Raw genomic sequence first — 23,967 nt, 5'->3', positions numbered from 1 at the left:
GTTGCTATGTGCACTGGTTTCAAGTTTCAATACCAGGCTTGTCTAAGCTGCATGCTGGACCACGATTTGCCTCCAAACCAGTTGTGATGTCACAAAATCCTGCTTTTACAGATTTAGTGAGTACAGAGTAACTTCCCCCTGCAGCAGATGAATGTGAATAATATATATATATATTATTCAGGTTCCCTTGAGCAAGACATTTAACATCTAACTGTGAGCCCTGCCTTGCTTGTTGTAAATGAATACTACTAAAATAGAAGGTAGAAATAAAAAAAATAGAAAGGTAATTGAAACCAAGACCAGTAAATGAAGGAATAAATAACAACATGCTCCAATTGGGATACTACATGGTACTATGTAGCCTAATGCACTGTAGTGTAGAGGATAATGAACACGCCAATAATCTACTGGACTCACAGTAAATTTAAATGTTATTTGCTCTCATCCATAGTGCTCCCTCACCCGCCGCCTCCTCCCAGTTAAACCCGCTCACTCTGGAGCTTGGGAATAATGTCGCTGTCACTGTTTTGGGGGCTGGGGAGCGCTTTAACCCGGTCACAACGTGGGGAAGTTGCGCACAGTTTTTCTACGTTGCCATGGGATTTTGTAAAAACCTATTGACTGCGATAGGGTCCCTTCTTTTCTTTGAGTCTGTCTTTGTGGAGGAGGAGGAAGAAACCGCTATTACTTTTTTCTTACAGAGGCGGGGAGGTGGAGGAGGGTGTGTGTGGGGGGGATAGTAGCATCCAGCAGGGGAGGGGGAGGAGGAGAGGAGAGGAGAGGAGGTACTCCGGTTCAGAGCAACTGCGAGGCAAAGCGGCGTAACAGTCAGACCTCCCTCTCTGCCCTCTCTTCTTCCAGCGGAGGAAAAAAAAAAAAAAAAAATCAACTTTCAGAACGGCTGCCACGACATGAGTTGCACCTGAAGGTGAGTTCACACATTTTTTGGGTGTTTTGTTTAATTGTTTTTAACACATCACAGAACACATTTTCCTCCTGTTAAGTGTTGTCAGTTGCACTTGTTATAAATTTTAGCTAGCTGTGAACACGGAGCTCTCAGTTGGTACCGTGATTTGAGCGGGCACCTGTACAGACTGTATGCTGCTGCTGCTCATGGCAGGTGGTTGGAAATTTAAATTAAGAAAGGTGTGGTTGTGGGGAAATGTAGTCACGGCTGGTGTTGTGATATCCTCAGTTTTTCATGAGTGGAATAACAACTAGACTTTCAGTTTTGTCACAAGCAGAGATGAGAGGAGATGAACCAGCGGAGGGGCTAGGCTAGCTTAACCTGGTTTACCCACCTGCAGAGACAGTATAGTCACACTTTTTAATTTTTTTTATTTTAGCAGGAAATATCATATTACATATTTTAGATTAACTACATGGTGCAAGGATGCAGTGGTTATTAGAGTTGAGTATGTATTAATGTCATTCTGAGATGAAAGTTAATTTTGACTTATTTATGAGTGCTGTGATGCCTGATAATAATCAGTGACTGGAGATCACACTGCCATCCCTCATCTTTACCACTACCACTCATCTCAGCACGGCTTATCACTGCCTCTCATGCTAAATTCTGAACCGCAGAGCTGAATCATACCTTGTCATCCAGTGTGGTTGAATAGCATATTTTTCATTCTGTATTTGTAACAGAGGCATTCCTTCTTATTATGTGTGGTGTGACAGGCACAGAGGGATAGTTGTGTATAGCAGGAAAAAAAAAATTATGAGCAGACATCTGTGTGGAAGCCCTGCTGATGGTTGAACTACAGCAACATTTTATGTGCAGATTTTAACACAGAGGAACTGCATATGCAATTTCAGCAGATTTATTGTTTTACTGTGAAAAAGGTACCTGGTGTCATGTGGCACCACAAAAAGCCTTGAAAGTCCTCAAAAGGTTGTTTTACTCTAGAGAATAAAAAAAGAGAAATTCTGATTCCCTTTTTCAGGACTTCCATTGTAGCCGGCGCCCCTGCAAGTAAGCACTAACTATTGGTTCTAGGGAGAGAATTTATTTTATCGCAGTCAAAAGGTTTCTGGTTCCTGTAATCCCCTTCCACACTTAATGTAATTGCGCTTCATTACATGCATTGCAGTTGCACAAGTGTGAAGCAGGCATGGCACAAGATTAGAATGACTGATGAGACTTCAATGAGTGTGATTAAAATCACATTAGACTGACATTTCAGAAGATTGGTATTGTGGTTGTTACCTATAGCTTTGGTAATTGATGGGGATGTGGATGGAGCAGTTGTTGCTTGCATGTTTGATGTGTTGCATTTATAGATCAGATATACTCACGTGGTTAACACAGTGATTCCCTCAATATGAATATTTACAATGTATGCAAATTTATCACACACTGTGTGGAAGTGCTGCACATTCAAGTGTTGGTTTTCTCAGTTGTTGTTGTTGTGTGGTGTCTCATTACAGAGGATGCCTTTGAGGGAATCCCAGGAAACAGAAATGTTACAGAGTTTACCCATTATTTGATATTTGTATTCCTTTTGATGCCTTTCTTTCATTGTTCTCAACAAACTCAGCTTGCCCTATATCGTCTGTAACACAGTCTGTGGCACATTTTCCAAAAAAGAAGAAATGTGCTTTTTTGTAGTAAACACAAGCCCACTAACGCTTTTGCTACTAGTTCTGTCAGTGCTAGTGGTGCTGCCACTCCTGATACCGATCCTGCTGCTGCTTAATGTTAACACAACCTTCTGAAGGTCAGAGTGCCATTAGTGAATATAATCATCTCAAGCTGCTCTTCAAGAGGAGTAGATCCTATTTATGTTGTCCCCTGCTCATCCCAGCAGGCCGTGCCAAAAGCACATAGGTTCTCCAGTGCTGCCAGAATTATCACAGGTAAGTTGCCTGAATTTAATTTCTAGGCCAAAGACAAGAGCCTCTAATGGAACTTGTCATCACACGTGGTCCCCAGCCTCTCTGTATTCAGGGCAGTGGTGCTTTGTGTCCAGAAGTAGGTCGAATGCTTCTCACCAAACAATTTGAACGAGAGCCAGTAATTGGACAAGCAAAGTGTCGACCATCTCCCAGCCGGTCCATGTCAGCCAGCCCTCCTCTCACCACTTAATATGCAGCTCCGACCTGGCGCATTTCATGGACCTTTTTCATCCTTTTAATCATTTAGATTACAAAATGCAGGAAACAGAACATCCTTTGTAGCTGCAGACAGACTCATTCTTCATATGTTAGTGGCTGGCATACTCAGCCGCGAACAAATGTCTGCTCAATATGTCGAGAAAAACACCCAGTTATGGTAACTGTTTGGATCAAACTTCCTCCTGCATGCCACAGTATGGTATCTGTCTGTCTTTGCTGCACACAGATTGAAACTCAGTCACACAGACGAGTGATAAAAGCGCCTGATCTTACATCTCGCTGTGCTGTTTTTGTCTGTTTTTGCACGATCATCAAAACCTTGTTTGGAGGCAAGAAGTGCACTGAAGATGTGAAAGATAGAAGCCATACACAGTCATACAGGTGTGTGTTTGCAGTGCTGCAGACCTGTTTGTGCTCTTGACACAGTGCATTGTCTGTGTGTATGAGAGAGGTAGAGGTTGAGAATGAAAAGGAGAAAGGGAGAGACACAGAGAGTCCTTTCTTTACTCCTGGGCTGTATACACCTGGCCTTTACCAGTGCTGGTTGAATCAATTTATGTGTCAACATTCAGTATAGCCTCGGTTGATACATGGTTGTAAGCTGAGCCGACCGAAACCGGAACCTGAATTTACCATATTTTATTCAGAAGGTTTAGTATCTGATAAATTCCGCCTGCAAATTTGTGAATTTAAACCACTCTAAAATGTTGTGTTATCTGTGTAGTCAGGAGTAGATGCATCTGTTATCAGTGTCAGTGGTGTAATTTCAGGCTATAATTCAGTCTGTTGGATTGAATCAGGAGTATCAGATGGCTATTAGAGATTAGAGAGCAGGAGTGAATTGCTGTATCAGACTAATCGTCCATTTAAGCTGCTCTATCTAGAATGTGTCGCTGGTGGTGATGCCAAAAAAAAAAAAAAAAAAAGGTGATCTCTAGGAAGAGTGTGTGTGTAGGTTGATTCGTGGACACAAAGTGTAAACCTAAACTGTGATAACGACAAACACTGCAGTGATACCTGGTGGTGTTGAGATGTTAAGAGTGTGTGTTAGAGCGGCTGGCGGATGTGGCGGGAAGGTGTGGAGCCTAGCAAGTACCCAGGCCCTAATTGAGGTTCAGCTCAGGCTCCAGCACTACAAGCAATTACAGTGACGATTTGTGCTCCCTGTGCTGCAGGCAGAGTTGAGAGTGCTGCAGCGCCGTCGTACCTGAGCCCCCCCCCCCCTTTCATGTTTGTCACCGCTGACAGCTGGAAAAGGCACATTCTAGCCAGCATGCTCTGGAAATGTGTTTGGTTACATGAAATATTTATTTCCTTGCCTGCTCTCTGGCGATGTGCATATTTATCTACCAGATTCTTAATGATACCTGTGGCCGTTTCAGTAGAGAGAGTGTTGGTGATGATCCCCTCCTCGCAGCCTCTGACGGGGATGGAGGAGGACGTGAAGATAAGAGGCTGCTGATCATCAGAATCAAGCTTTATTTCTTATTTAACAGGCCACTGCATCACCGGAGCCACTGGGTGAACGTGATCAATGGCGTCTCGCGCTGCACGGACAATTAATCAGTAAAGTTAATACTGAAGGACAAACCCGCAGCGAGGTCAATGTTATCTCATGTGTTCAGCGCTTCTTTTCCCAGCAGGAGGGAATGAGAGGTCAGCAGCCAACACTGGCAATGTGTTACAGATACATCCGTGCCTGAGGGTGGAGTTTAGCCCGTTGTTGTCCTCATAAATACAACATGTAGCCCAGACATTTTGTTGTTTGCTGCCAGCTGCGGGGATTGTGTGCTTTTCATGTCTTCATAACGGCTTTTGCTTACATGTCATCATTCAGAAAAAAATTAGGATATCTCTTTATTGTTATCTCCAAGCGACAACATCCACTTGTTGTGTTTTTATCCTTACCTCCAGGCAATTTTTGAATGTGCCTTTCAAGAGAATTTTCCTTCCTCTAATGGATGTAGTACAGAGACAGTGATACTCATCCTTATATGGTTTTTAGAATTGTAATTTCTTATGTTTAATTATTCAATTGAGATTATGCTCACATGAAAACCATAACCAGTAAAGAGAACCAATAAGGGGATGTTTTATGAGAGCAATTCAAATCCCACTGTGCACTGCTGTCAGCTCCAAACTCATTTTCCAATTGTATTGTCCCGATTCTTGCCTGCCTGCTCAGATTTATAGTGCCACTGTTGAATTACAGGGTACATATCCTCTAAATTCAATGTTTATGTTAAAAAACCTTGGTGAAAAGGGCAGTGCAACCATAAGATTCACCCAGGAACAGCAAACATGACAGCTATGCCCCAAAGAGTAAGAAGTTATTGCTGTAAAGTCACCAGGTTCCAGGGATGATTTCCATTTCAATTGCGGGCTCAATTTGGGATAACTCATGCATACTAAGGTAAAAGGAACAAAGAGCATAGGAATAAAAGTGACAAATGTAGAGAATGGAACAGAGGAACGTGGTGCCATTGGCTTTGTGTCCCATGAAGGGTATTGTGTATGGCTGCATGGATAAGGTTAGAAAGAGACCCTTGGGACATGGAAGTGAAGGGCACCAAGGATGAGGGGAGGACACATGTGACAGGCAGGGGACACAGAGGACGTACTGAGACAGAAGTAGAAACATGCCTTATTCTATAATGCTACAGACGCTGGTATTGTTAGCCAGCACCAATTGCTCATGACAAATTCCCATACCTCAAAATCTTTGCTTTGTCCAACCAACAGTCCAAAACCCCCAAACCCCATTCAGCCCTTGCTGGAGTGTAACCTCAAGCAAGTCCAGTTGCCTTTGTGAAGCTCTAAGGCAGTGGTCCCCAAACTATGTGAATAGTTACGGCCCGCCCCCACATTTGGCTAGGCCCCCTGAACTATTATTATTTATTTCATTAATAGTGTTATTATTTATTTCCTGACTTTTTTTTCTGTGAAGAACCCGGAAAGGGTTATTTGGTTATGTGTGGCTTTCTAGAAAACAATAAATTTTTACGTTTAGGCACCCCTGCGATCGTCACACTTTTTCTGTTACAAACTGAACCCGGCCCCCCATCAGAGAAGGGAAAAGTTATGTGGCCCTCACAGGAAAAAGTTTGGGGACCCCTGCTCTAAGGTATTGTATCTCTTGGAGCATTCGAAAAACTGGATTTCCAGTTGCCTTCATGAAGCTTTGCATTTTGATGAATTTAAAGTCATTTAAAACAGAGCAGCAGGTTTCTCATATTTGCACCCTGCAATATCCTATAACGTGCTTATTTTGAGGCTGAGCTCATGCAAGTCCAGTTGCCTTTATGAAACTCTAAGGTATCTAAAGTATGGTATCTTTTAGAGCTTTAGAGCTTGGAATTTTTACTTGATTAATGGCTGAGATCTTGTTAATCCCTGTAACATTTTACAACTATGCAACTGCATGTGTATATAGTCATCTAATTACCTCCAGAAAGAACTGTTCCTTTCTTCGTTTCCATGGTGCCGTGATCATGGATTCATAACGCTGTTTAGGTATGGACCAAAATGTATCCATGGCCATCAGATATTTTTTGATATATTGCCAGTTTTAGATTGCATTTTATCTGCGCAAACAGCTGCTTTATCTATTTTAACACATTTTTGTTTTGTTGACACCACAAATGTCTGTACATGCTTCAAGGGCAGGCCTTCTAATAATTGTTGAGATATTTCAGTCTGGACCAAAGTGATGGACCAACATCGTCTTCCAGACACCCATGCTGCTATTGTGGCTGAGAAATAAAGAATAAAAAATGGTATCTGTACTTAAAGGCTAATTAAGGTCAGACAGCTCACTCTGCTGCCTGGTTACTAAAACTTCAGAATAACACTGGCAAATATAGCCCAATAGAACCCAATTCCTTTTATATTCAGAAAAAATGTGATGCAGTACTTTACAAATCAGTACTTGATCATTTGTATGAGATAATGTGTTCGTTAAATGCTGTAATAGCCTGTGCAGAGGTAGGTGGGTAATGTGTGTCTGTGTGACAGGGTCTGCTGTGAGGGCAGCAGTGCACTATGTCCAGAGGTGTCCTCTGGGACCTCATTACACTGTGCTGGGCTCCGTTGGGTACTGTAAGCGGACTGCTGGGAGCCCCAAGCCAGTGCAGCTACATGTATGTTGATTTGGTGCGAACATGTGAGCTGAGCGCCTGCTCTGCATAGTAAGAGGCTGTTTACTGGCCCAGTGAGGCCCGGAGTCAAGCACACCACTATCCTCCAAATGGAAGATTAGAGAGCAGATCAAGCATGATTAGAATGATGAAACAAAGAGGCTGAGCCGCTGAGTGGTCAATTAGCTAAGTGGGCTAACACATGAGAAAGTAGTATAATTCTTGTTTTGTTTTCTGTTGTAGTGTTTATATTGATTCATTTGTGCCAAATTGTCATTTATGTTCAATCATAGAGAATCTGCAGAGAACAAATGACCTAATATGGGAATACAAGATTTTATAGACCTTTATTCACAATATAAAACTGAATGGAGACAGCCTGGTCCTGCGGCATTGTTCAGTTATTGACCATTAGGTACACCATTTCAGTATTTTGCTGCAGGTACACAGCGATCTTTTTTATGTCAGAACTGAACTATTTTCCTCATAACTAACATTTTCAGCAGTTTTTGAAAGCTGTGATAGTTGTTGAAAGTCTTTGCACTTGTCCTGAAGGGTCTCCTTCCAAGAGTCAGAACTCAGCATGCCTCCTTCTTAATGTACTCACACCCAGACTGAGCAAATGTTGAGTGAAAGAACCTTGCCAAGCTGGTACGAATCCAAATTAATTCATCAGCTTGGGGGAGCGCTGCTCTCCATTTTTACAAGTGTGGCCCGCAGACCAGCAGTTATGAACTACACACCTTTTTGACCTCATTATTTTTACAGCTCCAGATTTTTGGGGTAGACAACAAGACTTCTTGCCAGATCACGTTTTTATGGCCTCATATCGGATTGCAAACGATCTCACCTTGTAACATTTTCTGCGGTTTACAGTGGAATGCTAATGACTATTGGGGGATGGTTATGTCGTTAAAATGAGACCAGTCACAAGATCTTATTCTGGTTAGGTACTGCTATTATTATTCTGAGGCTTAAAGAAAACAGCTTACTACTAAATTACTAAGCATTTTGTCACAAATTGACTCACTGGAACACGCAAGCGGGCAGTGGTAGGGGTAAATACTGTTTAATTGCATTAGCTAATCAGTGTAATGCAGGCTTTCCTAAACACAACTACGAGAGTAAAGCTAATTTCGAGTGTAGTGCTCATTATGAAATGCCAACCAGTGTAGCATCCTCTATAATTGGACTTATTTTCCTTTTAGATGGTAGCATGCAAACACTGTAATGGAACTGATTGGAACTCATAGTAGGTAGATTGCAGTATGGATTAGTGTAGGTCTCTTTTGTAGTATAGTAGAAAAAATAAGGAAGATTATGATGGATATAGATATAATATAGATCATAATTTCCACAGAACACTCACCCAAACTCTTCCTACAACACCTTTTTCAAGGTTTTTCCTTGTAAAAAGCATCCACATCTTTGCTCTTAAACAGAGATACAGCTGCAGGGTCCTTCTCTTGGCCATGATCCCGAGAGTTTGAAAACAGTGTATTTTTGTACAATGAGTGTTGTGTGAACTTTGTGCTTCTTCAGTGCAGAAAGAAAAATACAAAATATACCGTATGTAATAAAATAGTACCGTTAGCTTAACAACCTAAAAAGGAAATTGAAGATAACGTTTTTCTGTCATGGATGATTAACAGGGGAAAAAAGGAGATGTTTGTTTCAGATTAATCCTGTTAATATTAAAAGAAGAATAAATAAATTAAATAAAAGTAGTGCTCTGCAGCCCTGATAATTAGTTCTTTTTCTTTGTCTGCGAACATTCATCAATGTAGAGTATCTTATTCTGTAGAGTAGCTTATCTTGGGGTGCAATTGTGTTACTCTGCCTAACAAATTGTTTTAGGTGGGCTTCACCCGTACTTTATGCTTAAAGGACACTGATAAAGTGAACCAACCTTTGATATCCTGAGCTTCAGCCTGGAAATGCTCCCATCAGTCTTCATGTGACATGTATGACAGATGTGTTGTTTTTTTTTCTTCGTCTGGATGGACGCTCATTTTCTCTGCTCTTGGCTCTCTGCTGGCCCTCCCAGTCAGCAGGTGGTTTTAAGTCGTGTGATTCACCTTCTTCACTGGAACTCCTTGAGATACAATACGGTAGGCAGTTTGTTGTCTTTTGCACTGACATTTGCATTTAAATTGACTTCATGCCGCCGTCATTTATTTTCTTGAGAGAGTGACACGTTTGTCGACGGCTTTGCCTTTAATTCTCTTGCATCTGCTGCAAGTATGATAACAGAAGAGGGATTATTATTCTGTGAAATGGTGGTCTAACTTTGTTTCATAGTGCACCAGCCACTGACGGACCACTTGTGTCTCACAAATTCTTTCAAAACTGCAGATTAAATTCTAGCCAGTCATGCGTGATGGCTTTTCTCATGAATTAACTGTAGCTTAGAAAAAAATATTTCTTCACATTGGAGAGAAAATTGAACTCTGAATGGCATTCATTGGAATTTAGTCAAATTTTATTTCCATTTGTTGAGGACCACACTACGACAGAGCTGTGCATAAGGGACTCTTTTGCCACCACATATCACACTGACTTGTAATGCAGACTGACACATGTTCTGACACATTTTTTTTTTACACGTGCTCCAGTGTCAGCAAAAGGGGAATTACACCTGTTTAACTTGAAAAATAGATTTATTAATCTGAGGCTCTTTGAAGTCATGTTCATGTCACCTCTATGATTTATCCAGCTTATAAAAATAGTTGAACAAGGGCTCTGCCAGCTCTGCAGGGGTCATAATAATTTAGGAGACCACGGCGGGATGGGATGGGATCATGAGAGTGACAGTTTGACACAGGATGCTTGCACAGATCACCTCAGACAGTGACTATAATTGACACTATTAGCCTTGAGGTCTGTCAGTTTTCTGACAGCCGGGGAATTCACGTGCGCCCTCCCTCCACAATAGATAACAAATTCATACCTCCTGTTTTTAAACCATTTGACGCCTCAGTAATTCCTTTCTAACAGCCACTTGCTCCAGCTGAGCCACAGTTTGCACCCTGTGTCATGGATTTGTGATTATCCTTTTCAGAGTGTGAAGTGGGTGAAGCAGTGGCCAACATGTCCTCATGAAATTCAGTCCGCAGGTTTGATTCCCTTCAGGGTGCTTGTCTTGTTGTTGAACTGGTGCTGTATGGGCCCCTTGGCTCTGCTGTGTGGCGTAACTCACCTGCTGTCGAAACATTTGGATCACATCCCTGAGCGCTGAGCAGTCCCCAGTACCCCATTTGCAGCCAAACCAAAGTTACAGATGGCTTTGCTTCTTCCTGTGGTTCACTGGTGGAAGAGGTGCAGAGGGTTTGAAGGTTACGAGCAGGTCTTCCTCTGCTCCGTGTCCAATGTCATTACCAACACACAGAGGCCTCTTTAATACTTGAGCCCCCCTTTTTCTTTACCACCTGCAGTGTGATGGGATTTTAGCTGGGGTTAAAAGTGTGCCAGAAGCACTGCTATTAACCCTGTGTATTGTGCCTTTCTATGAAGAGCAGTCCACTGGCAGCCTCTTCCCCTGTTTATAATAGAACAGACTGCATTCCTTCCAGTGAGCACGGACATAGTTAGCTGGCTCACAAAGAGCCTTCATGCAGATTTTGCAACAGTGGACACTGTTTTCACCCTCTTTACACAACCCTCATTTTTCAACGCTGTTTAGACCAAAGCTGCTCCTCGTTGGGTTTGGTTCAGCTATCTCAGTCATGAAGTAAACAACATCCTTCCTCTTATTCGCTACATGACCAGAGTGTAAAGACTCATTCAAACAGAGTGAAAAACAATGAGCCTTCTCCAGCGTGTGTGGGAGTTGTGTCTTAGCTTAACAAAGACGCACTGATGCCGTGTTTGTAAGTTGACAGAGTCACGTTAGCATCACAGTGAAGAGAGGAGGATTTTCCCAGCATTCAGGGCAGAGTTATTTCGATCTGCTGCATTAGGGAGATGTATATCACCCCGGCGACATTGTCCACACTTCATGTGTGGTGGTGTCACTCGAAATTTTAAAACTGCACTCATGTAATTTCAGAACAACGTTTCCTGCACCTTTTTATTAAGTTATTTAATCACTTATTTCACACTATTAGTCTGTGAGTTTTACACATACAGGCTACGGTTGTAACCATATTCTAAATTCTCTACATACTTTTCTAACACAGATGGTAGAACAGCTGTGATTGAAAGAATTAGTCAAAAAAGCTCTCAGGCCTGGACCCTCCTACACCACTTTGTGACTGCATGCTTACTACCCTGGAGGGAAAGAAACACTGAATATGCGGCGTGAGTAATGGATATTCATCTACTGTCAGTGTGGTGATTCATTTTGTATGTAGCTAGAGGAGCATAATGTTACAAGGTGAATGTGTATTGCCAGTGGAGTCACGACTATCTGTTTGTTTTTTTTTGAATTGTGAAACAGGGACCAATATTGATCAAGTCAACCGTAAGCATATAGCTCTAGGGTCGGGAGTCCATTACAATGCTCAGCCTGAACAGCTCTTACACTGGCCCCAACAGGAACCAGAGGGGGATTTTTTTTTCTCAATAACGCGGTGAAAATGGTATTAAAATGGTTTCCCCCCCACACGCAGCGGCTGATTTATAAGCCTGCATGTCTCCAGTTTCCTGCTGCTGTGTTAAAGCGGGATGCGGTGCCACTGAACTGATGGCGTAGCTTTCATCCTCTTCCACGGTCAGTAAACAGCACCCAGGTAGAAGGCTGGGGTTTGCCACTGGATTCCACCGCTTTGATTTGGTTAATTTGTAGATGCTTTTTCTTTGCTTTGGACTTCAACAGCAGTGTAAAGCATTTAGAGAGAAAAACTGGTTTGATCAAAGCTATATGTATCTGATTGATGACTACATCAAAGGGATGTTGTTCTGAGCCATTTGGTTCCGGTCTTGACCCACTAAATACAACAAGGCTACTATCTACACAAGAGCATGCTGAGGAATCCTTTCCCAGTCTGACCAGAGCCAGAAGCTCTGGTGCCCAGAATGCAGAGCACAGCAAGTCCACAGCCATCATCATTAGAGCTGCACCACTGTGGACACTAATGGCTGTCCCCCGTTCTGCTGCCTCGGCACATTCAGGGCTCATCTGAGACTTGGGGGTGTGAACACTTGAATTAATTCGAGAGAGATGAATTCACTGGTCCTTTTCTTTAAAGCAAGATGCAGGACGTGATAACCCACGTAGCGAGGAGCCACCGTGGGTGCATTAGTTGTGACGTCCTCTTTCAACCACCTTTGAATCATCAAAGGAGGCTAATTGAGGACTTGGTCCTTGTTTATCTTCATTTAAAGGCTGGGAAAAGATGGTGTTTTTTCCCCCTTTTTAATATTGAGCTGGGAGGAGCGAGGAGGAGAGACAAACAGTGGCGGCAGTGTGTTAACTGGGGGGATGGTGCTGGTAAAATTGATGGGCGATGTGTTTGCTGTCCCTGGACTTCTAATTGTCTTTTAAGATTTTAAATAGCCTTATAAGTATTTTCAAATGGAAAAATTCTCCAGCATCTAAAGGTGCATCCTTGTACATTTCACTGTACATATTTCAGCAGAATGAAGATTTATCACCTCTATTTCTCACGAAAGTGTTAAATGCAATATTTGAAAATCAATACAGGGTCATGACAAGGCACATTCATCAAGATTTTTTATTTCTTCAGTCATGGTGAAAAGCTTTAGACAGTCATCTTTTTCCAATTACATGCAAAGGCAGTCATAGTCCAACCCCGTTTCTGCTGTTTTTGTAGTGGCAGTATAGATTTTCAGCCATCCAAATGAACTCTTTACCGAAGAGCCTGCAGTCATTGTGCATACCCTTTCCCTGGCTTTAGGCACAATCACTCCCTCCTCCAAATGCACACTTTACAAATCAATAAGCTTTCACAGTAATTTAACTCTTGTGTGCCCCTGAGAGCTTGCGGTAGATTCACTGTATATCATAGGTAGAATTAAATCAGTGAGGTTCCCTGTTGTCCTCGGCACTGAAAAGACTGGTTAATTGATGTCATGGCACAGACTGTATGCTTTGTCAAGGCCTAATATATTTATTTTACACAGTGTAAGCCATTTAAAGGGTTACTCAAACAGGATGCAGAAAAATAGTACTTGGTTTTCTGCTTGGTTCGGCTGCATTCATCAGGATTTCGCCAGAGATGGCATTTGATTTATGTGTTGAATTCTGAATCCAATGTGATTCTGGCAAGTAGGGCGTCATCGATGATGATTAGTCCAGTGGCTGCGCTCTGTCCCTACCTGATGCTGATCAATACTCATATTGAGGGAGATCAATCCCCCATATGGAGCAGAGGATGGGATCCCCAGTGCTGCTTTTTGGCTGGAGCTTGACCAAAGCTGGACTTCTGGGGCCAATGATTAATGATTTTCAGGAGCAAAACATTCTCAGAACAATATATCAGCTGATATTTCTTTATTTTTATATTTCTCTAGTGCTAAAACAAAGTATTTTACAGCTAAAGGAACAAACTCGTTCTTTACATTTTCATCTGTAATATGCTGCTCTGCCAACTCACATGTGCTCTGATACATCTGTCTTTGTTAAGCCAGTTGCTGTCAGTAATAGCAGCCCTCCAATATGTCGGCCTGGCTCTAATTTTTGGTTTTAATCATATTACCTTTGATTTCTGACCAGTAAGGGCAAACTCATTAGTCTTGTGGAAATGACAAAACCAAAAACACATAATTAAGCATGCTGGCGGCAGGCTGCAGTCACTTTACAGTTTAAATGTCCTCTGACAAGCTTGTCTTGCCCCAAGATACAGATTATTCCAAACATAACTAAACAACTCCAAAAACTAAATATGTTGACATGATTTTTACAGTTGCTTGTTGCACAGTTATACTGTATCTAGTTCATTAGCATTTTGATCAATTCTGTTTTTCAATAACCTCATTCTGGATTAGCAGAGTGGCCACGCACTGCATACAACTGGTGAGAGAAAATCAAAGCCGCCCTACTGACAAGTGCACGCATGTTGCTAAGATGCAGCGTACTGACCATTGTTCATCATTAGGCGCAGCTGAAGAATATGCATTATGGATGAGGTAGCCACTGCACACGTAACAGGTAAACTGTTAAAGGTTTGGAGATGAAAGCTGGGATGTCAGACAGTGAAGAGTCTGCCTCAGACTGACTACAGATTCTGCTGTGTCCACAGCATGAGATAGAATCAGAGATCAATCAAAGCCTTCGTTAATAGAGCCAACAGCAGAGAGGGATTCTGTTTGGTCTATTACAAGCCTCCTCAAAAGCAAAAGATGGAATCCATTAAGCACTTCTCTCTTCATGGCATGTTACATCTGTAGGTATGTGCAAAAAAAGAGTGCCAGTTGAGGATTAAATATTTAGGGCAAATGTATTTTCTTTTGGGTGTGGTCGATTTTGTCCTCTGTCATAACTAGGGAAGGTCATAAATGAAGCACAGTCTGCTCTTATTGACTTGTTTTATTTGATCTAAACCCCCTTCATTCACTCAGTAACCTTCTAGTAGGGCAAACCATATTCCACATACAGTACAGTATTTGTATTCCATGTTTCAAACTTTGACAGGCCCTGGTGTCAAAATCACATTTCATAAAAATTCATGAAATTTTAAAAGTTTAAAAGACAAGGAAAGGAGGCAGATTTTTACTATGAATTGTTTAGATTTGTTAAATTTTTCTATGTCTAAATACAAATACTAAAAAGAAAAGTAAAGTGCATAATTACTGAATGAAAAACAAAACATTTTCTAGGAAAATCTACTGTCAAATGTTCTCTCCATGCTGTCCCAACTTCAATATGTCCAAAACAGAGCAATTCCTAAACCCTTTAATAGAGTCTTTCAGGGAGGCACAGGAAGAGGAACAAATGCCTCTATTCAGCAGCGTCCAAAATGCTAATGCCTCCGGCTCTTAACACGTTTATAAGGGTTCCCATGTCACGACATGGCATACTCTACCCCTAATGGTGGCTGTGGCTGTGGACCACATGAAAAAGCCCAGACACATTACTGAACATAAGAAATATGACAACAATACTGCTGGTTTCCTGGGGAACAGGGTGCATCTGACACCCTATTTTCCCTCTGGAAGATGTACGTAGGCATGTTATGTCACACTGAATATTGAGATTTCTTTCTTCACAATGACTTTATTCACAGAAACCTTTGTTTGGATCAGAGCTTCAGCCATGACATTTAAAATATCTATAAAAAGCTACTAGTGTTACGTGGTTTTGTTACTATAACAGCCCACACATCAGTGTAGTAATGAACTCTGTAGACCAGTTAAAGGGGAAACGAAGCATTAAAGTGACCAATAGCACAGGTGCTGGCATTGGAACTGTTGGCCAATCCAATGGGTTATATTGAATTCTAGTAATTATGTGCACCCATATGTAAATGATGGCAACACATGGTTCCGTATTGGACAAACTTTCAGCAGGAAAATAAATGAAGGGCAGGAGGGGTTTAGTGATTGCTCGGGAAAGTAATTACTCCTTATCTATATGGGTGCTGGAAGGCAGTCTGCAGAGCCGCGCTCCAGGCCCTTTGGATTGATATTATGTCAACTTCTCAAAAGGTATTTCTTGAGTGACATTCTAGTCAACCTGTGGAACGGGTTCAATGCTGTATTGACCAGTCTGACTGATCAGTCAACAGAGTACATCAAACTTCTCTCTCAACTCTTAATTCCATTTTCAATATGTTATTTCATGATCCAAAGCATTGTGGTTGTTTCAAACAGCTGTTGGTTGACAAGACCAACACTGGATTGACATTATTGAACTATTCGGGGGATGTGGTGGAACCTCGCAAGACTACACTCCCAATAATGCTATTGATGTTTTGATAGTAAGTACACAGTTGACATAAGTGTAAATGGACTGTGCAACACTAGAACAACAGAGTGACAAGCTGCCATCGATGCCACAGGAGTGAACTACTGTGTAGAAGTGCTTTTCCAGCAAGCAAAATCACTATTGGATCTTTAAGCAGACCTTATAGCACATAATAGTTAATTGTGTACAGGTGTGTCCAATTCTGTTTTGACCATCAGTTATATGCACTTAGTCATGGCTGACTGCCCACAGTTTTTAGTGCAATCTGTGGCTCCATGTTACCTTAAGTGATATTTGTGACTGATGCCTCCTGACATAACCTGTGTGCTGCGTGCACTGGACAGCTGGAGAGGGAATGGAGGATGTCACCCAAACTTCCTTGGGCTTTTTTCCTCCTTTTTTGGGCTTTTCTTTGCATATAAACAGTGCAAGCTGCTGGTTGCCATCCAATGTGTGTTTTGGTACAGAACATGCAATGGTTGGCATTCTTGGAGGAGCTGCATGGTCATCTACCCCCAAAACTCCAATCATTACTGATTACTGGTTGTTCAGTGTCATGTACAGTGTATTTACTCAGTCATCATTTTTAGTATTCAAAATTGTCCCTTTATTTTTTTTTACAAATCCAAAAACTATGAGTTTTAAGTACTGAGTAAGTCAATGTCAATAAGTAATATTTCCCAGCCTGTCTAAAGGCTGCAGTTTGGTCAGATGGGCATTGTGCCATGAACAAATGGGCTGCTATTGTGCCATAAAAAAAAATCTTGTACCTTTGCTTAGTCGTACATCCTTTTTGATGAACCACCTTTGTTTTCATTGTTCCAGTTCTTTTCTCATGTAGTCCTGACTGTACACTGCATCTTCACCATGACATCATTGACACAGCTTTCAATCTATTTACATGTGCATCAAAAGAAATTATGAAGTTGAAGTCACTTGTTCCTTTTAGTCAAACAGAGCTCTTCACATGTGTGTTGTTTGACTTCGGACAGCCTGTTGTGGAGCTCACAATGTTGTGTGTTCAAACATCAGTTAACCTGATTATCCAGCCACCACATGGAATCAGCTATGTGTCTGGATCGCTATTGGCCAACCTGTTACTTGGATCTATTACAAACAACAAAACAAATCTATATTGCCCTAGTGTTTGAAGTAGTGTGCATGCTTACAATACAACTCTTTTCCATCGGTGAGTCTAAAGATTGAGGTAGCATGCCACCATCAACGATTTTTTAATCTCCATTTCCTTCCCTCACCCAGCCGTGTTGTAGGTTTGATTTTATGATCAAACAAATTAGATTTTATCCCACTCAGTGCAGAAGACAGACTGCAGTATAGCAGCTAAATGCTGTTGCTGAGTACTTGAATATATACTCAGAACCTGAGGACTCCAGTCTCCCTTTTACTCTAACAACTTGATACCTCTTGAGACCTAAATTATCTCCCTCTTTGCTCATTTTAAATGTAAAGCTTTTTACTGCTATTACCTCTCAACCTCCCACAGCTGAAGCCTTTACACAGTAAGTAGTGCATGTTTTCCTTTTCTTTTCTTTACCTGGGCAGTACAGCTTGAATGGAAGTTTGATCAATGGAGATTAAAGTCACCACTCATTAACCCATAATTTGGACACAAATTGTATCGATTGGTCTACAGGTGGTGCTATAATCTTCACCACTGAAGCTCGACCTGCCTGTTCACGGACTGTTGCTGCATTCACGCAGTGTCGCTGTTAGAGTCAAATCTACTGGCTAGTAGGTGAAGGCGGGGGAGTGTGTTTGAGAGAGGCCCATAGATGTAATACAGCTGAGAGGAGACGGCTGCTGTCTCAGGCTGTAGTTACAAGTTTATAAAAGTTTGTGTCAAATGAAGCTGCAGTCTACACACAGAAAACTTTCCTTTTAGCTTGTTCATAACAGTTCACTATTAGCTTAACGTTAGCGCGCTGCACTTGTGTAAAACAAACACCAAAAAAATGTGTCTTTTCTAATCACTAGACTTTATAGAGGGAGAATTATTGATGGAGACTATGTGAACTGTTGCTGTCACGTGATTCCAAATAAAGGAAAAAATGTGTCTCTTCTTTAAATCTTGTTGAACCGGTGGTGTGATGAAGGACGCTAACTGCTTTTCTACTTGCAAAGGTTATGACGACATTCAACAGAGCTACGACGGTAGTTGTTGTCAGCTCCAGTAAAAAGTTTACCCCTCACTGGTCTCCACCACCGCCTCTGTGCCTTCTTCTGTGGTGTGTGTGTGTGTGTGTGTGTGTGTGTGTGTGTGTGTGTGTGTGTGTGTGTGTTTTTTCCGGTTCATTTGGCTCAGGCGCCACGCCTTGAAAACCCTTTGTGACTACATGGGGAATGTAAATTTTCTAATTATCGCGCTTCAGTCAGTCTTTTGCCATGTGTTTATTGCACATGTTCATATCGCGATGATGATGAAAATAAGATTAATTGGTCAGCACTAGTTGCATCAAGTGAATGTTTACCTCTAGCCCCCCCCCCCGCTCCCCCTCCAACATGTCTCACCCTGTGCTTTGAGCTGACTAGCAGCTTTGAAGGTTGAAGTCTGAATCTTCTAAATCATCGTTTTGTTGTTTTCATCCAGGTAACAGCTGTAAACTGTCTCAGTATTGCTCCCTTCGCTCAGGTCGTTAGCCATTGTCGAACCGCAACTATAGAAACAAACAAAATGCATTTCCCTTAATGGATTTTGCTTTCCTGACTTGAATTTCAGCGAATCATAATCCAAATGCATTTCATGTCACATGTGTTATAAATGACAAAATCATGCACTACGTTTGTACAGTTTATCTCATCCAATCTTAAAAGGAGAAGCACGTAGATGTCGCACTCAGTCTTAAAGGGAGAAATAGCCAGAGGAAATGCACTTACAGGACGCATGCAACATGGTCAAAAAGAAAGAACAAGAGGAAGGCAGTATATTAACATACAGTATATATATGTGCAGTATATATACAAAACCTCTCATCTTGGTGAAGTGGTTGCACCTAAGGGGGCGGTTCCTATTGAGGCAGGAGTGCTACTGCTGTCCCCTCTGCCTCAGGTGAAATCATATGACTCCTGGATGGGGACTTCTTGACAGTTGGCAGGATGGGAAGAAAAGTAGAGACACCCATTATTCTGACTTGGGAGTGTTTGTACATTATCCCAGGGTGTTAGCCCGACTGCTAATTGTAGTCACATCAGTAAATAGCCTAAATTAGCATCTTCTGTCGTGTTATGCATTTAAGCTGAAGTGTGTGATTGTTAATATTGGCTTTTATTTGAATGTGACTGCCACTGATGATGCATTTGCAGCCAACAGTTTGTTGATTTGTTTGTTGTTCTGTCTTGTAAGTGTCAGAAATTCCTGATATCTCAGAGTTACAATTCTGAGTCTGACTTGAATTGTTTCCGACTCAGCAGCTCATAATTATGGTTTAAATGATACGATGTGAATGTGACATAAGAAATGCAGCATTGATATATTTTTTGCTAACAGGACACTGTTATTTTTCTGATATTGTAGAACAAAATAAGGATGTCTGAGGCAGTTATTGTTGCCCCAACTTCTCATCTGAGCTCTCTAATGTTGTATAAACGGTACTCAATATTTTTACATTTCATTTTTTTGGGAAACAGTCAGGGATTAGTTAACATGTGTATATATAGAATATGTAAACACAGGTGAAAATGATTGTATTGTTTTTGAAATGTCCGTAACAAAGAGAGCTCAAACAAGAGTTGTCTTTCTAAGATTTATTGCAATATCACTTTACAAATGCACATAGGGGCTCACTGCATACTGAGATCAGAGGTCCACAGCTAGAGAGCAAAGAGCTGCTCTCTGAGTCTGTTTTTTATACAGAATAGTGAGAGTATAAAGGACGGGCTGTCCCACAAGGGTTACAAGTTTATTGCTAAAATGAGCAACTTACTGCTTGCCTTGTCTGGACTGAGGTGTCTGACTTCCAGTTCCTGTTTCAGTGGCAAAGATGCACAGGAAATAAGTCACACTTTTGACACGTAACAACAGAGTATAAGGGCACAAGGTCCAGGTTTTTAAATAGCTTTGGACTCTGGCATGTATAATGTGTGCAGTGATGCGTTCAGAGTGTTGCTACAACAGATGCCGGCTGTTGCAATTCACAAACTGTAACAGTAACGTTAATGCATTTTTTTTATTTACCACAAGTTGCGGCAGACCTGTTGCCGCACCCGCACTTTCTGCCGCAATTCCAAATGTTGTTGTTGTTGTTTACTGTGCCTGCCTTCTTCTTCTCTTCTCGCTTGTAGGGTTATTATACTCATCATCTGCGTTATCGTCTTTATACCATAATACTGGTTGAAAGAACTAGATTTTAAAAGGCAGTTGTGCAGCTAAGTCATAAATTGGCGTAACAATAAATCTTTGGGAAAAATACTGCAGTTAGTTCTCCTCTATGTGACTTCCAGTACAACAAACAGCAGACCCTCCACCCACACACACACACACAGAAAACACAAAGTGGTATACTGTCTTCAGGCAGAGCTTTTGATGTTAGCCTGACAAAGGCACCAACTCCAAAAGCCCCTTTCACTGGATTTTTTGTAATGCCCCATGTGTCCTTTCAAGTTGTGGAAAGATAACTTTCTGGGTGTGCCTCGTGTTTCAGTTTGAAGCAGGCATTTGTTTCATTTGTTCAAGCATCCTTTCAAGTGGCACCAGCTCTTAGAAACACCGAGAGCTTTAAGCTCTTGATTCGTGACACACTCCACATCTGTCACACTGGTTTGATGGTGGGTAGATATTTCATCATACCTACAGTACAATGTCCCGTGGTTACTTTTCCTGTTTTATGGTTTGCTTCAAAGTTCTGTCACTGCACTTTACCACTGGTGCACTTGAACAGTAAAACAGCGATGGAAGCCAGTCATTTTTATGATTGGCTGTTCAGTATTGCATCTAATGAGGAAACTGTACCTGCTTTGCCCCAAGTCGGCAGGTGCTGCTTTATTCTCATCCATAAATTTCTCTGCTACCCTATTATTTATTAAGTTGTCCGTGTCGTGCACGAGGTTGTAGGCAAATGTCGGGTTCTTGCACTTCCTCAACAGACCCCTCCAGACACCGTGAATTATTTATGAAAGATTGATTTTAAGTTTTATAAACCGCTACTACCCGGAGTCCCAGGTATCCTGGAACATATGTAGCATTAGAAATATAACTAGACACTGATAAGCACATTCCATCAAGTGAAGCCAGAAGGGATATTTGCATGGAAGTACGGTTCCTGGTGTACTTAATAGAATTGTGCCTGTGGGCTACTATACCTGACATGGGCTAATTGGCTATCAAGAGAGGCTCTGAGAATAATAGGGCTACAGGGTTCCCACCAGTGCACGCTGCTTTTATCAAAAGTAAAGACAAGTAAGAATTATGTGGCGCTGTTGCATGGTAGTTTTTTCCTTCTTTAAATGGATAAATTTAAAGGTAAATATTGGAGAAACAAGGCTCTCCCATTGTTGCTAAGGCTGAGTAACAGCGAGACAGTGTTGTCAGCCCACACACACACTGAATTGGATGTGCCAGTGTTCGTTTTATTTGCTCAGTGAGGATGAAGTTTGAAAAGTTGTGCAGCCAGCCTATTGACAAGCACGTCTGTGTAAAAACATACACACACACAGACACACACACAGACGAGGCCTCGCCCACACCACCCCCATCCCTCCCCACACACACACATCTTTAATTCGTCTTAAATATTGGTCTGCCTCCTCGCCTCTTGCTGTGCGTCCATGTGAGACCGATCCCGCCGACATTTTCCACCGCAGGATTAACTGTGTAGCGCGACGGGCTGCTCTGCCTCAGTGCTCCTGAAGGGCTGACCCCGAGATGTGTGTGTGAAAAGGTGGCCAGCAGGGCACTCCTTAAAAGGCTGTTAGATCCTTACTGCTTATTATGAGTGGGCGTGCAACTAAATTATCTGTCCTGCTTTCCCCTTGTCACAGGACTATAGGCGGAAAAAAAGTTATTTTCCGGAAATAATTAATCCTACTTGTTGGCATAATAATATTGAGGCGAACACATTGGTAGTGCCTTGAGTGTTTCCAGATGAACCTTTTCTCTGACAGGTGGGCTGCTGCTGATGAAGATGATCATCTTCTCATTTAGCTTCCTGCCTGCAGGATTTTCCATTAAATTACAACTGAGCCCCCCTCTCAGGAGAAGGGGATTTGATTCAGACTAGAGTGAACACTTGTGTGAGCAGATCTGCGCATATGTGAGTGTGTGTATGTGTGTGTGTGTGTGTGTGTGTGTGTGTGTGCATGTTTGCACACACTGTCTGTGTGCCAATGTGTGTATGTTGATCCCTCCAACCATTTGGACGGCTGTGTGTCCAGGGTGTATCTCAAAGCAGAGCCAAGCCTGGTTACCATGCCTACACATTTTACTGAGCGACACCGCGTTTATCTTAATGAATTCATTATTCAGGCTTATATTTGCCTCTGTATTCTTTGTCAGCTGGGTACACACTCTAAATAGCTGTGGAGTAAAGGCCTTTTCCATTGCTAAAAGTGACCTGGGGGAAATGGCTTATTGATTCTTGGGGGAAACATGATTAAATTGAGTTCTAAGTGGACACTTCATCTGAACTTGTCTACAGAAGAGAAGATAAGAATCTATATGAGCCAGTCTGCTTTTGTCCAGGTTCTGGTCCACTATTTCCTCTTTGATGTGCTTGAATGAATCCCTCCTGTTATTTTCTTTTTAATTGGCTGGCCATTTTTGTTAACTGTGTGTTTGAATTAAACATATAATCTTGGAACTCTTTATTTTACTGCACTTTTGACACCTTACAACATTTTAAACTTGAATCATGTCCAATTATAAGTACATGGTTTAACTGACAATGCAAATATGAATAGTTTTAATTAAATCAAGAATATTTTACACAATGATTTGTGCTGTCTTGTAAGACACAGCATTCACAGCATTCACTGTTTGTAAAAGTCTTGTTTGCTTACCACTATAGGTGTTGCTTGAGAAGGAACAGACGTTGTTGTGCACATTGTGTTCAGTAGGTGTGCTAATCAGGAGACGAGATCCCCTGATCACTGCCATGATCGCTGAGAGCACCATCTGTGCTTCACTGAGGGCCGGCAGTCTGACTGAGAGAGCTGGAGAACAGTCTGGTGCAGTCTCTCTCCTGTCCTCACAGGGCTGCAGTCAGTTGTCTTCACTGTAAACTGTTTTGCTCAGATTTGAAAGACCTGGAACCAATTAACACTTGTTTGCAGACACTTTTTAAACCCCTCCACTATTACAATATTAATCATTTTGTGTAGTAGAAACCACAGAATGTGTGCAGCCCCCCTCCTTGGATATATTTTGAGTTATCTGTTCTTATATATGTGTTGTTTGATCAGTTTCTTTGTAGTGAGCCGCGTTGAATAAATCAGCTGTCAACACAGATCTGGAAATAATTGAAGGGACTATTAAAGTGCCATGGATAATGGAGAACTGCACATAAATGTGGGCAATTTCATTGCAGGAATTTTGTCTGTTTTTCATTTGCCGACACAGGTCATAAACTGCACAAGTCCCAACAATAATGACAATAATGTGCATGTTCTTGCTGAGTTCAAACAGAGTTGCAACTTGTTTGTGATGGAATTCCTAAAGTGTGACCTGAAATGAACGTGTGAATACATCATCGTGTGGGTTGTTGCTGTGAACAGCTCCACAATGCATCAACCCAAGAAAACTTTTCATCAATGAATGCCTGAGTGATCAGTGTGAAGATTGGGGCACTTGTTACCATGGCAACACATAAGACAACCATACACAGAAATGCA

The 23,967-nt window shown here is 41.7% G+C and overlaps 1 protein-coding gene across 4 annotated transcripts in view; it reads left to right on the top strand.

The window, feature by feature from the left end:
* The first annotated feature begins 772 nt into the window (after positions 1-772).
* Positions 773-23,967, top strand: part of chl1b (cell adhesion molecule L1-like b) — a 68,088-nt gene continuing 44,893 nt past the window's right edge. For all 4 annotated transcript variants that reach the window (XM_056388829.1, XM_056388812.1, XM_056388820.1 and 1 more), the window contains exon 1: positions 773-928. The gene's annotated coding sequence lies outside the window, so the exon portion shown is untranslated. The remainder of the gene's footprint in view (positions 929-23,967) is intronic.

Source organism: Seriola aureovittata, chromosome 2, assembly GCF_021018895.1.
Source record: "Seriola aureovittata isolate HTS-2021-v1 ecotype China chromosome 2, ASM2101889v1, whole genome shotgun sequence".
Taxonomy (NCBI): domain Eukaryota; kingdom Metazoa; phylum Chordata; class Actinopteri; order Carangiformes; family Carangidae; genus Seriola; species Seriola aureovittata.
The sequence above is the reverse complement of the archived record's forward strand: the minus strand, read 5'-3'. Positions and strand labels throughout refer to the sequence as shown.